The sequence below is a fragment of the Rhincodon typus genome, unplaced genomic scaffold, assembly GCF_021869965.1.
Source record: "Rhincodon typus isolate 14 unplaced genomic scaffold, sRhiTyp1.1 hic_rhity00001794, whole genome shotgun sequence".
Classification (NCBI taxonomy): Eukaryota; Metazoa; Chordata; class Chondrichthyes; order Orectolobiformes; family Rhincodontidae; genus Rhincodon; species Rhincodon typus.
Genome location: NW_025967432.1, coordinates 1 through 14,275, shown reverse-complemented (window position 1 = coordinate 14,275; position 14,275 = coordinate 1).

Genomic DNA, 14,275 nt, shown 5'->3' with positions numbered 1-14,275 from the left:
CTGCTTGGCCTGCTGTGTTCATCCAGCTCTACACCTTGTTATCTCAGATTCTCCAGCATCTGCAGTTCCTACTATCTCTAACTACAAGGCTGAGTGGGTTATGGAGTGGTAAAGGGAAATGGGTAGGTAGGAAGGCGAGAGAAGTGGGTAGGGAGGCAAAGGGGAATTAGGTAGGGAGGCTGGGGGACTAGGTAAGGAGGGGAGGGGGAGTAGGAAGGGGATGGGGTGGCAAAAGGAGTGGGTAGGGAGGTGAGGGTGAGTGAGCAGGGGGAGGCAAGGGGAAGTGGGTAGAGAGGTGAGAGGGAATGAATAGGGACAGAGGAGGGGGAGTAGGTAGGAAGGTGAGCGGGATTGGGCAGAGGGAGGTGAGCAGGAGTGGGCAGAGGGAGGTGAGCAGGAGTGGGCAGAGGGCGGTGAGAGGGAGTGGGCAGAGGGCGGTGAGCGGGATTGGGCAGAGGGCGGTGAGCGGGAGTGGGCAGAGGGAGGTGAGAGGGAGTGGGCAGAAGGAAGTGAGCAGGAGTGGGCAGAGGGAGGTGAGCGGAAGTGGGCAGAGGGAGGTGAGGCATGGACTGAGGTGAAGGGGAGTGGGCTAGCAGATGAAGGGGAGCAGGCAGAGGGACGTGAGGGGGCAGGAGGAAAGGCGAAGGCCACAGGGTGTTGGGGTGAGGCAAGAAGACAAAGAAGGATAGCAGGCAATGGTGGAGGGGCAAGGAGGTAGGTGAGGGAAGTGAGAAGGAGTGGGCGATGGGGGCAAGACAGTTGGAGTGGGTGTCGGAGGTACAATGGGTGATGGGGTGTTGGTCGGGGCTATGAGGGGTGTGGGCAGGAATGGGTGCAGGAGCTGCTCCCTTCACCCCTAACCTGGTCATGTTAGATGCTTTCTCAAGACCCATTTTCATTACAGACCTGTAGCAGCCAAGATGGCATTAAAGAGAATCACTCCTTATTTGAGCAGGAAGAATGCAGAGGGCAATGTAGAGAATGACACTAAGTGAGATGTATGGGGATAAATGGTCTTATTCTGTGCTGCACTAATTCTGTGATCAAATGTACACCCATGATATTGTAATGTATGGATGAAAGACAGTCTTCCGGGCTGACTCTGAGGCAACTGTGGTTTCCTGTCCTCGGTCGTCATACCATCAGTTAGCTAAACACTCTGGAATTTACTCCCTAAATGTCTCTTCCTATCTCCTTCATTAATACACTTCTTAAAACCAACTTTTTTGAACAAGAGATAGTAGGAACTGCAGTTGCTGGAGAATCTGAGATAACAAGGTGGAGAGCTGGATGAACACAGCAGGCCAAGCAGCATCAGAGGAACAGGAAAGCTGATGTTTCGGGCCTAGACCCTTCTTCAGGAAAGCTGACATTTCAGGCCTAGACCTTTCTTTTTTATGAAGAAGGGTCTAGGCCCGAAACATCAGCTTTCCTGTTCCTCTGATGCTGCTTGGCCTGCTGTGTTCATCCAGCTCTACACCTTGTTATCTCACATTCTTTGAACAAGATTTTTGTCCCAGAACCTCACTTGGCTGTGGTGTTGAAAATCACCAGCTGTGAAGCACCCACCAAATGTTTTACCACAGGCAGAATTTCCACCACTGTACAGTTTGTCAGCAACATCCTGCACCTCTCATCCAGACCATTCTTCCAGAGGTGAGATGAAGGGTCAGTGCACAGGGCCAGTTGTCCATAAGCCAGAGACATACATGGCTGTTTGAGGCCACTTCATCAGAGTCAGAGCTGTGGGTCAGGCCTCCAAGCAATGCTTGAGATTTTCCTTCCCAGCAGGCCACAGCCCTGGGCACCAGCCTGAAAGTGGAGGTTCCCCCTCTCTTATTACCTGAAATGGTGACTTGCAGCTTCCTCTGTGCACAGCAGCCTCCTATTGCCTTGCAGATTTAAGATATCACACCCTGTCTTAACTGGGCAGTGATATGCCCTCTAGCCACCAGATGGACAGTTCAGGGAAGGTCACTGCTGAGTGATTATTCCTCTCACAGTGCTGGATTAGGATAGCCATTTGATTGCAGCATTGGGTTCCCAACCCAAAACTCAAAGTCCTTCAAATCCCACCACTACCATCTTCAGTCTGAGATTCTCTTTCAGACATTGCGCTGGCTTGTTTGAGAAAGAAATCTCTATCGCTACTCTAGATGTGAGATGTTTTTGATTTATAACATATCTTACAGCCTTCGGACATCCTACTGCATTTTATAGCCAATGCAATACTTTTGAAGTGTGGCAACTGGTGTAATCTGGGAAACACAGGAACCACAACAATTTGTGTACAGAACGGTCTTATAAGCAACAATGCGATAAATGACATGATTTTCTGCCTTTTAGTGATGTTAGTTGAAGGATAAATATTGCTGGGACACGAGGGAGTATTCCACTGTTCACAAAACAGTCCCATGGGATGTTTTAGATCCATGTAAGACAGTAGATGGTGGCCTCGCTTTAACATGTCACCCAAAATAAATTATCTCTGCCATATTAATTTGTAACTTTCAAAGAGCTAGCACAACCCAGAGCCAAATGACATCTTTCTGTGTTGCATATTTCAGTGATTTTAAACTGGTTGCATTGACACAGTACCTGACCAGGTTGGCAGAACTCATCATAGACAATTATCCATCTTGGAAGCACAACTATTGTCCTGTAGATGATCATGGTTGACGAGTTTTTCACGTTTCACAAATAGAGAATAGGATGCCTCTCTTCTTTTGTTTCGTCCACTAAGTGTCTCTTGTCATGAAATAACCATCAGTCCCTGGTAAGTGTCACTGCTAAATCGATTGGCTTGCACTAAAGTGGAATTGCCAACCACTTTAAAAAGAATCTGTTTCTTTTTTTGCCAATCAGTATTTCCAGAGAAGAATTTCTGGTGTTAGTTTCACTCATGTTGATAAAGGCAGGAATATTTGCTCATTAGTATAAAGGTAAAGTCATCAGAGGAACATAGAGCTGCTTACTCATGAGGGAGAGGAAGATGACTAATGGTGAGTTTGACCTGCAGGTCACCACTCCTCAGGCAAGGGGAGAGGTTGAGATGGCAGGACCTTCATAGTAACCTCAGATGGTGGGGTTTTGAACCTGCACTCTTGGCATCACTCTGCATTGCAAACCAGCCATCCAGCCAATTGAGCTATAGCAAAAGCAATATGTCATTCAGCACCTTGAGCTTCTTTCCATAAAATCCACACAGTGTGGAAACAGGCTGTTTGACCCAACAAGTTCACACTGACCCTTGGAACATCCTGCCCAGACCTATCTCCCTAATCTATACATCCCTGAACATTATGGGCAATTTAGTATGGCCAATCCACCTAAGCCTGCACATCTTTGGACTGTGGGAGGAAACTGGAGCAGCCCCATGCAGATACAGGGAGAATGTGCAAACTCCACATGAGCACTTGCCAGAGGGTGGAATTGAACCAGGTCCCTGATGCTGTGAGGCAACAGGGCTAACCACTGAGCCACCATGCTGCCCCCTTATATTTACCATTACATGATGGCTGATCTTCCTGTACACCAACTCTATCCAAATTTGCATCATATTTCTCAATTTCCTTAATGAACAAAGAATTATTGATTTCAGTCTTGAGAGCTCCAATTGATCCTCAGCATCCACAGTGATCTGGAGCATTCCATATTTCCATGACCTATAGCAGAGGAAATAGTTTCCCTGCATCAATTTTTCATGTTGACATTTGAACTCACAGGTGAACCCCCCAAAGCATTCCTCCAATCCTGGGTTCTTCAGCATTCCCAATTTTCATTGTGCTCAGCATTTGGTGATCATGCTTTCAGATGCTCTGGAATTCTAAGGTTTAGTGTAAACCTTCTGTTCACCAATTTTAATTCATGCTCTGTTCCACCAAAACCACTTAAAAAAAAGTAGGTAAAATACAAATACTGGAAACTTGAGATTGACAAAAGAAAATATCTGTCAGGATTTGTGTAATGGTAGATCATGGAATAACACAGAGAAAGGCCTTTCAGTCCATTGTACCTACATCAATTCTTTGAGAATTCTGTTTTGTTTCACTTCCCCAGCTCTCCTACAAGAAAAAAGTTACAAGGATGTTACCAGCACTGGAGGGTTTGAGTTATAAAGAGAGGCTGGATAGACTAGGACTTTTCCTAAGAGAGTAGGAGGTTGAGGGGTGACCTTATTGAGGTTTATGACATCATTAGGAATATAGATAAGGTGAATAACTAATGGCTTTTCCATAGGGTGGGGGGGTTCAAAACTAGAGGGCATATTTTTAAGGTGAGAGGAAAAAGGTTTTAAACGGACCTGAGGGACAACTTTTTTCACACAGAGAGTGGTTCGTATGTGGAATGAAGTGTCAGAGATAATGATAAATGCAGGTGCAGTTACAGCATTCAAAAGACTTTTGTAGGTACATGAACAGGAAGGGTTTAGAGGGGCATGGGCCAAATGCAGACAAATGGGACTGGTTTAGTTTGGGAATTTGGTTAGCATGGATGAGTTGGACCGAAGGGTCTGATTCTATGCTGTATGACTCTATAACGCTGCACACCTTCCAGTTCCAAATATCCCTCTGGGATGCTTTTGAAAGGTATTGGTGCGTATGTGTTCACCACCTTTTCTGGCAGCACATGAAGAATTAATAATATTGATATGGACACTTTGTCAGAACAAATCTGGTTGTTTAGGCATGCTGCACTAAGTGTGCTCCATCTGTTAGTCTCTCTTGGACAGGAATAGTAGTCTGGGGAAGAAAGTCACAATTTGAATTCCCATTATTTTTCCTTATGATATTGCCCTTTTAAGACACATTATGACACTAACTCAAGGAAGTTTTTTAAGCATCATATCCCCACCGTAACAGTTGCAATGTTAAAACTTAGATGGCAGTTGTATAGAGTGAAATAACTTGCCAGCCGTCCTTCATGACCATCTCTTCCATGGATGCACAGCTTAGATCTGAGTTATTGGGCTCAGTCACACGAGCACACACACAAAATCTCATTGGAAAGATAGCAGAATGGAATTCCTGGCTGAATGTGAATTGGTCTGACCTGCACTGAATTTATCCCACGGTCAGCCTAATCTTAGTATCTCGCAGGCAGTCTCCGAGTGGGAGTATGGACTGTGAGTGGGAGCTAGTCATTTGCGGGGGGGTGCGGTTAGTGAGATGTTGTTGTGGGTTGATGCAGGGTATTTTAAATCCGCAGCAACGTACAAAGGATCCACGTTAATATCAGCAGCTAGGTTTCCATTTACTTACCATGGAAATGCCTGGGAGACTAATCAGACTTCAGCCAGGGAGCAGCGGATGTGAGTCTCCTTGGGTAGCGGGGAGACGGGAGGAGGTGAAATACCTACATTTATGTAGCGCCCTTCACAAACTCTGCAATTCACAGTCATTGTAGTGTAGGAACCACAGCAGCCAATGGGGTAACCTTAACCCTAACCAGCTCCCACAAACAGCAACGAGGTAGTGACCAGGTAAACTGTTATTTAAAGATGTTGGATGAGGAATGTATATTGGCCAGGGTGCGAAGGAGAACCAATGTTCTTTGAGATTGGAGCCGTGGGATATTTTGTAGCTACTTGAGGTAGGGCCTCAATTTATCTGAAAGGTGACATTTCTGACAGTGCAACGTTCCCTCTGCACCAGGGTGTCTGCCCAGTGTGTATGCTCAAACTCCTGGACTGAGGATCGAATCCTCAATCTGAGTGTCTGGAATACACTGAACCGAAGTAAGGCACAAATCAGGGAAATATGTTTGAGTTTGACTCCCAGAAGGGGCATTTGCATTTCAGCAGCTGGCCAGGGGAATGAGTGGTGAAAAAGTGACACCAAGTATGATAGCTCAGTGGCAAGACACATCTTTCAGGCAAGGAAAGAGGCAGCAGCAGTGTCCTGTGTGAAATGTGGTAAGATACTCACAGTGACCTTTGGGTTAAAAATGGGTGGAATACTTATCATTAATGCCCAGAAAGCAGGAATGTGTTTGAAGCAACTGCCACACTAAAAGCTTCAAATGGACTCTAATTGCATGGTTCGTCATATCCATTATGGGCTTCTTACTGACACCTCAGTTTATGCAGACTACCCTGACACCTAAAGGTTGTTTCAAATTTTGTTTTCGCAGCCTTTCTCCAGAGGGCAGAGAGAGAGAGGCCTCATGTCCTAGCCACCGCCAGCAGCCCTGCCAGATCTCACCACCCAGCCTATATAAGGAGGGACGCTGCGCAATTCTTAAAGAGGAGATGGAAGAGTAACAAAGTAACTTGCAGAAAATGGCCAGTCTTCTTGCATGGCATTCATTCTCTGTCTCCGCTGCTTAACAACAATGGATGCCCATTTTATACATAATTGGCATCCAGCATGAACGAGAGTAGAAGCGGTGATGGAAAATCGAACATAAACGGTCTAGGGGTTTATTTTTATTCATTCACAGGATGTGGGCAAGGCTGATATTTATTATCTATCTTTAGTTGTTTTTGGGAAAGTGAAGGTAAACTGCTTTCTTCCATACTACAGAGTGGCTTGCTCGATCATTCCAGAGGGTGGATATATATCAACCATATTGCTGTGGATCTGAATTCACATCACAGATATATCGATTAAAGATACGGTAGGCCTCCTATCCCAAAGAAATTTAATGAACCAGATTTATTTTATGAGAGTCTGGTCATGATAGTTTCAAGCTTTAATTTTCAAATTTTAAACTTATTGAATTAATTGAGTTTACATTTCCCAGTTGCTGTGGTGGGATTTGAACTCATGTCACTAGATCATTGGTTTTGGCTTCTAGATTATTTGTACAGTAAAATAACCACTAAATTACCATAACTGAAATAGTGTCTGGCAGAAATTATGTAATAAATCCAAAACTAAATGAGTAGGTATCTGGTGTCACATGACCCCAATTTGCACAACCAAAGTATCGACGAAACAAATGCATAAAGCCTCAGCGTGTGCATCTCAGACCATAAGACATGGAACAGTTCTAGACCATTCAGCCCATTGAGTCTAATCACCATTCAAAGAGATCATGGCTCATCTAATAATCCTCGTTTCCATTTTCTCGCCTTTTCCCCATTCCCTTATTGATTAAAAATCAGTCTCTTCCAGCTTTAATATATTTAATGACCCAGCATTGACAAGCTTCTGCATTAAAGAATTCCACAAATTCATTACCCTCTGAGAGAAAAAATTCCTCCACATTTCTGTCTGAAATATGCAACCCCTTAGTCTGAGATTATGCCTTCTGGTCTTAGACTCTCCCACAAGGAGACACAACCTGTGTGCATCTACCCTGTTAAGTGCCCTAAGAATCTGGTATGTTTCTAAAAGATCACCTTTCATTCCTTTTTGTTCCAGTAAGCATAGGCCCAATTTAATTAATCTCTCCTCTCTGGACAGTCTCTCCATACCTGTTAATGTCTAGTGAACCTTCTCTGGACTGCCTCAGATGCCAGTATCTCTTCTGAGGCAAGGGGTCATAAACTGTTCATAGTATTCCAGATGTGGTCTGACAAGTGCCTTCTGTAGTTTTAGCAAAACCTCCCTCCTTTTATTCTCCATTCCATTTGCCTTCACTATTACCCACTGAACTTGGATGCTTGATTTTTTTTTGTGATCCATGGCCAAGGACACCCAAATCCCTCTGTTCTGTAGCTTTCTGCAATCTTTCTCTACAGCTGAGGGTTTAACTCTGTAGTTGAACAATGGCTAACACATTCTTGTAATTCCTTCTCATGCTGTTTTAACTTGAAGAACAAATAAGCAAAACAACACAAAGCTTGGAGCCAGTCCGGGGGCCCTGATTGGAACTCTGTAGAAGTAAGTAGGTTTGATCTCACTCAGTTTGAGTCTGAAAGTCAATGTGTGGACAATCTCGGACAAGCAAGAATGGCATCAAGAATTCTGGGAGTAAAGTCACGGCAGAATGCAGCATGAAGCTGGGACATTGGAGGAAGGATTGCTGACACTGTCGAAATTGACATTCATCCCTGACACTGGGAGATGGCAAGAACTGCAGCTGCTGGAAGTCAGAGTCGATACAGTGTGGAGCTGAAGGCTCCTGACCCGAAACATCAGCTTTCCTGCTCCTCTGATGTTGCCTGACCTGCTGTGTTCCTCCAGCTCCACACTGTATTCATATCCTCGATACTGGTCCCTCTTTAAAAACCACAAGCATCACAACTTCTTTTGTGAATGGTGCTTTTAAGCATGTGGCAGAGGAAGCCCATTTGAATGGGCACTAGACCACACGTTCCCTCTCGGCCACTAGGAACCACACGAAATAAGCCCACGGAGTGGTCTGGGCCAAACGCATACCATGTATGAGGGACAAAGGGTATATTTAATTATCCTGGTTCCAAGTGAAACCCCATTGAGCACTGAACAAACACAACAGTTTAGAATCAATGATAGTAGGAACTGCAGATGCTGGAAAATCTGAGATAACAAGGTGTAGAGCTGGATGAACACAGCAGGCCAAGCAGCATCATAGCAGCATTTTGAAGCTTGTGAAATCTCCCCTCCCCCTACCCCATCCCAAAACCAGCTCAGCTTGTCCCCGCCTCCCTAACCCGTCCTTCCTCCCACCTATCCCCTCCTCCCTCCTCAAGCCGCATCCCCATCTCCTACCTACTAACCTCATCCCGCCCCCTTGACCTGTCCGTCCTCCCTGGACTGACCTATCCCCTCCCTACCTCCCCACCTACACTCACCTTTACTGGCTCCATCCCCGCCTCTTTGACCTGTTTGTTTCCTCTCCACCTATCTTCTCCTCTATCCATCTTCTATCCGCCTCCCCCTCTCTCCCTATTTATTTCAGAACCCCCTTCCCCTCCCCCATTTCTGATGAAGGGTCTAGGCCCGAAACGTCAGCCTTCCTGCTCCTATGATGCTGCTTGGCCTGTTGTGTTCATCCAGCTCTACACCTTGTTATCTCAGTTTAGAATCAATGTACAGGCATCATTGCCAGGGGCTAAGATTGAGCATGCGAGAGATAAGTGATACGATTACTTTTGTGTGACAGTCATATTTTGTAATGTCAGATGCCTGAGATGAGTTGCGAAATGAAAGCAGGAAGTACTGGAAAGGTGCAGTGGATTAATCAGCAAGCACAACAAGAAAAGGACAGCTCAACATTCAGGGTTAGGCCCTGCAAAAAATGATATCAACGTCACTTGTTTGTAAGTAAGCTTGCCCTAGACGTCTTACTGGGATGATACACCTTTAAGAGCACACAATACATCTATTGTATGCGTTGTGATGTAAGTGGAGTTCTGCACAGATTTAAAATGCTAAAAATAACTATCTGCATTTCAAAAGTAAACAGGTCCCCAGTTATGAAATTCATATGTTTAATCAAATATGTATTGGCTTACTGGTAGTTATTCAAAGTTGGCACAAAGGAATTTGCTTGTTGTTTAACCTTAACCCATTCCTTACTAAGAACCAGTTCGCAGATAGCCATAGAAACATAGAAAATAGGAGTAGGAGTAGGCATTTCAGTCCTTTGAGTTTACTCCAACATTCAGTATTATCATGGTTGATCATCCCCAACTAAGCACCCTGCTCCTGCTTTCTCTCCATACCTTATGACCCCTTTATTCCTCAGAACTGTATCTAACTCCTTCTTGGAAACATTCAATGTTTTAGTTTCAACCACTTTCTGTGTCTATGTCTCATGGTATAGTCAGTGCTGTCCCTGCTGAACAAGTGTTAACTTTACAGGCATGTTCAATTAGAGTCAATGGTTATTGGGAGTTCCGGGCACAATTTGTAGATGTTTTCCTAATCAACCTGTTCATAGAAAATACATGCAGGAGTGGGTCATTTGGCCCTTCAAGGAAGGACCACATCAGAGATGATTTTACAAACCTCTGGAGAACATAGGACTTGAACCTAGATCTTCTGAGTCAGAGGTAGGGATACTACCAGCAGACCATAAGACCCCACCCCCGGGCATAGAAATAGAATAACTACACCCAATTTTTCTTTATTTCTTCATGGGAAGAGGGCACTGCTGACTAGGTCAGTATAGAGTACCCATCCGTAACTGGAGAAGGTGATGGTGAGCTGCTTTCTTGAACCATTGCAGCACTTGGTGTGTAGGAATACTTAACAGTGCCGTTAAGAAAGGAGTTCCAGGAATTTCACTTGTGAAGGAACAGAGATATATTTCCAAGTTCAAATTGTATGTGTGGCTTGAAGAGGAACTTGCAGGTGGTGGTGTTCCCATTTTAGTTCTCATTAGAGTTACCATTGTATACTTAATTCCTTGCAGTTGCCTCAGATTGTCTAAATGTTGCTTCCTTATTGAATCCTTGCCAAAGTTATTCAATTTGAGTAAATGGAAAGTTATTTATAGTTAACTCTAGCTTGTTAAACTAAATGACCAGTTCTAAGTGATTGGCTAAGACAAAGTCTATTGCTACTAGTAGAAATGAGAGGTCTCTCTCTCCCCATCCGACTCCATTTTGATTTAGTCCCCTCTCCCTCACCTTTGATAGTTTGCATTACCCTTAACGGGTGTTGCACATAATTTATTCAATTGGAAACATTGGTGATTTGCTGGTGATGGCTAATAGATGAAAAGAAATACCAAGGCTGATTTGGTGATGGGGAGAAAAAAAAGAGAGGTTTCTCATTGGTGCAGGACCTTTGGATTGATAGTCCATTGTTTACTCCCTTAACAATTAGTGATATTTGTTCAGAGATAGTAAGAATTGCTGATGCTGGAGTCGGAGATAACAGTGTGGAGCTGGAGGAATACAGCAGGCCAGGCAGCATCAGAGGAGCAGGAAAGGGACCCTTCTTCAAATATTTGTTTACTGTGGCTGAGTTTGGGCCTGATTTCAACTGTGCATATGGAAAGATTTCAATGAATTAAAATCTCAGTCTTTTCTTCTTATAGCTTCTAGAAATGTTAGGTTTTCATTTTTATGATGACAAAAAACTTGCATTCATAAAGCAGATTTAATGAAGGAAATCAAAATGGGATGTCACTAAATTTAAAGAGAAATCAGTGTGGGTGACAAATGATTGGACAAGCAGTTTACTGAGCATCATACAGGAAAAGCGACAAAGAAATGAAGAAATTGAGGGATGGAATTCCAGAATTTAGAGCTTAGAAGAGAGAAGGCATACGACCATAGGAGCAGCAGTAGGCCATTCAGCCTCTCGAATCTGTTCTGTCATTCAATGAGATCACAGTCAACCTGATGATTCTCACCTCCACCTTCCAGCCTTTTCACCATAACCCTTGATTTCCTTTACTGATTAAAAATCAATCTCGGCCTTGAATATACTTGATGACCGAGCTTCTACAGCCCTACATGGTGTAGGATTTCACTGGTGGAAGAAATTCCTCCTCATCTCTGTCTTAAATAAGTAACTGCTTATTCTGAAATTATACCCTTTGGTCCTGGACTTTCCCCATAAATGGAAGCAACCTCACAGCATCTGCCTTGTCAAGTCTTCCAAGTATTTTGTATGTTTCATTAAGATTGCTTCCCATTCTTCTAGACTCCAATGTGTACTGGTCCAACCTACTCAATATCTCCCCGTGAGGCAATCTCTCCATACTGAACCTTCTCTGTATTGCCTCAAATGCAGCATATCTTTCCTTAGGTAAGGTGACCAAAACTGTTCGGAATATTGCAGCTGTGCTATGACTTGTATTGTTTTAGCAAGACATCCCTATTTTCAAATTCCTTTCCCTTTGAAATAAAGACTGACATTCTATTTCCTTCCCTATTACTTGCTAAACTTGTGTGCTGAAGTTTTGTGATTTATGCACAACGACTCTCAAATCTCTCAGTCTTTCTCCATTTCAATAATGTTTAGCTCCTCTGCACTCCATGTCAAAGTGCATAATCTCACATTTTCCCACATTACATTCTATCTGACAAGTTTTTTTCTCCCACCAGCTTAATCTATCCATATCCCCTCTCCAGACCCATCTAATTTGAGTCAGTATGGCTCCTCAAATGGGAAATCACCCTTACAAATTGATTAGAATTCTTTGAGGAGGTAACCAGCAGGATTAATTTTTGCAGTCAGATTTTTAGTCCTTTTTTTGTATATTCCTAGAAGAATAATAGTTCTGCTGTGAGGGGGAGATGGCCATCTCCTTCATTATCTTTTCCTGTTTCCTGACACCCTACAGGTAAAACATTCCATGGGTGCCACACATGACTTTGACAGACAATTCAATTTACTTCTGCAGTCATTTCTTTTAGCTGTAGAAGCTTTTACAAAAACACACCTGAGTTAAAAATTAACACTGTCCTTGGTATTTTTGGATTCTGATCCATTATTATGACACAAGTTTCCATCTGGTTACGAACATAAGATTGGAAAATCCCTTTCAGTTTCGTCAGTGCAGGTTGCAGTGAATTGCATCAGCTCATTACTTAAGTTTACTGCTAAATGGTACACAGCACCTCTTTCTTACCAAAAAATTTATTTGACAGACATTTCAGTAAAGGAACCAACTTGAATGTGATGAACACTTATTTCCCTGCCATTACTGTAACAGATTGCCCAGTAATTAGTGTTTGTGGGAGCCTGCTGTGCACACATTGGCTGCCCTATTTTCCTCCCTCCCCACAGTGGCAAGCCTAATTGGTGTCTAAGTTTCAGAAAATCCTAAGGTGATGAAGGATATTACAAACATGCAAGTCTTCCTTTGACAATGATGAAGTTGCTCACACACCATAACACCTGAGATTGCTTTACATGCAACAGGCTCAGAACAAAATTGAAAATCATGGAATCTAGCAGGGGAGACAGAAGTGTTGAGGAAAGTCTTATTTGTGAAGACAGGAAGTTAGGGAGGAAAAGCAGCATGAGAGGAAATAAAACTCCACAGGTAGGAGGAAGGAGGCATTTGACTATAACCAAAGAAAACAATTACAATGACTTTGACAAGTAACTGGATTTTCTATCTGGGAGAGGCTTATAGCAATGAAATGGTTTGTAAACCAGGATTGGGATCTTGAAGTGATAGTAGGAACTGACGATGCTGGAGTCTGAGATAACAAGGTGTAGATCTAGAGGAATACAGCAGGCCAGGCAGCATCAGAGGAGCAGGAAAGCTGATGTTTCGGGTCTGGACCCTTCTTCAAAAAAAACAAGTTATTGGGATGAGGAGAATTGCAAGCAATGGGTGTGAAGGATATTGCATAGGAGACAAAATGCATACTCAGGTTCCTTTGCTGGCACCACTTATGCCTGTGCTTTTAGTTATCAAGCCCCTCAACTCCGTATTTTCTTCCCCAAACCCCTCTCTTCTAAAGAGCTCTTTGAAAACTGCCTCTTTGAGCAAATCCTTCATGTCATAGTCACAGAGCCATACAGCACAGAAACAGGCCCTTCGGCCCAACTCATGCCTAACGACCAGGTTTCCTAAACTCAACCATTTGCCTGCATTTGGCCCATATCCCTCTAAACCTTTCCTATCTGTATACCTGTCAAAATGTCTTTTGAATGTTGTAATTTTACCCACTTCTAACGCTTCCTCTTGCTGTTCATTCCATATATGTACCACCCTCTGTGTGTAAAAGTTACCCCTCAGGTCTTTTTTAAACCTTTCCCCTCTCACCTTAAACTTACAACCTCTAGTTTTGGACTCCCCTCCTCTGGGGCAAAGACCTTGACTATTCACATTTGTTATGCCTCTCATGATTTTATAAACCTCTATAAGGTCACCCCCCAGCCTCCAATGCTCCAGGGAAAGAAGTCCTGGCTTATCCAGCGCCTCCTTACATCTCAAACGTTCCAGTCTTGGTAACATCCTTGTAAATCTTTATTGCGCCTTTTCCAGTTTAATAACATCCTTCCTATAGCAGGGCAACCAGAATTGTACGCAGTACTCCAAATGTGTCCTTACTAATGTCTTGTACAGCTGTAACATGATATCCCAACTCCTGTACTCAGTGTAACTTAGCTTGATTGATAACACTCCTCTGAAGCCCCTTGAGATGATTTCCTATATTTAAGGTGACACAAAGATTGTAGTGATACCACTGCCTGTCTATACCTGCACAGATAGTCCTGCCACTTGGAGCAAGTTATTTCACTTATACGGTGTCAGTGCTGAACACAGTTTCTTCCTTGCCTGGCGAACAGACTTTCCATCAGAACTCGTCTGCTTAGAATTCTATGAAGCAGCTCCAGACTACTGTCTTAAAGAGACGAAAAAAAACTGCATATGCTGGAATGCACAGTAGACAAACAGGAGGCTGGAAGAACACAGCAAGCCAGGCAGC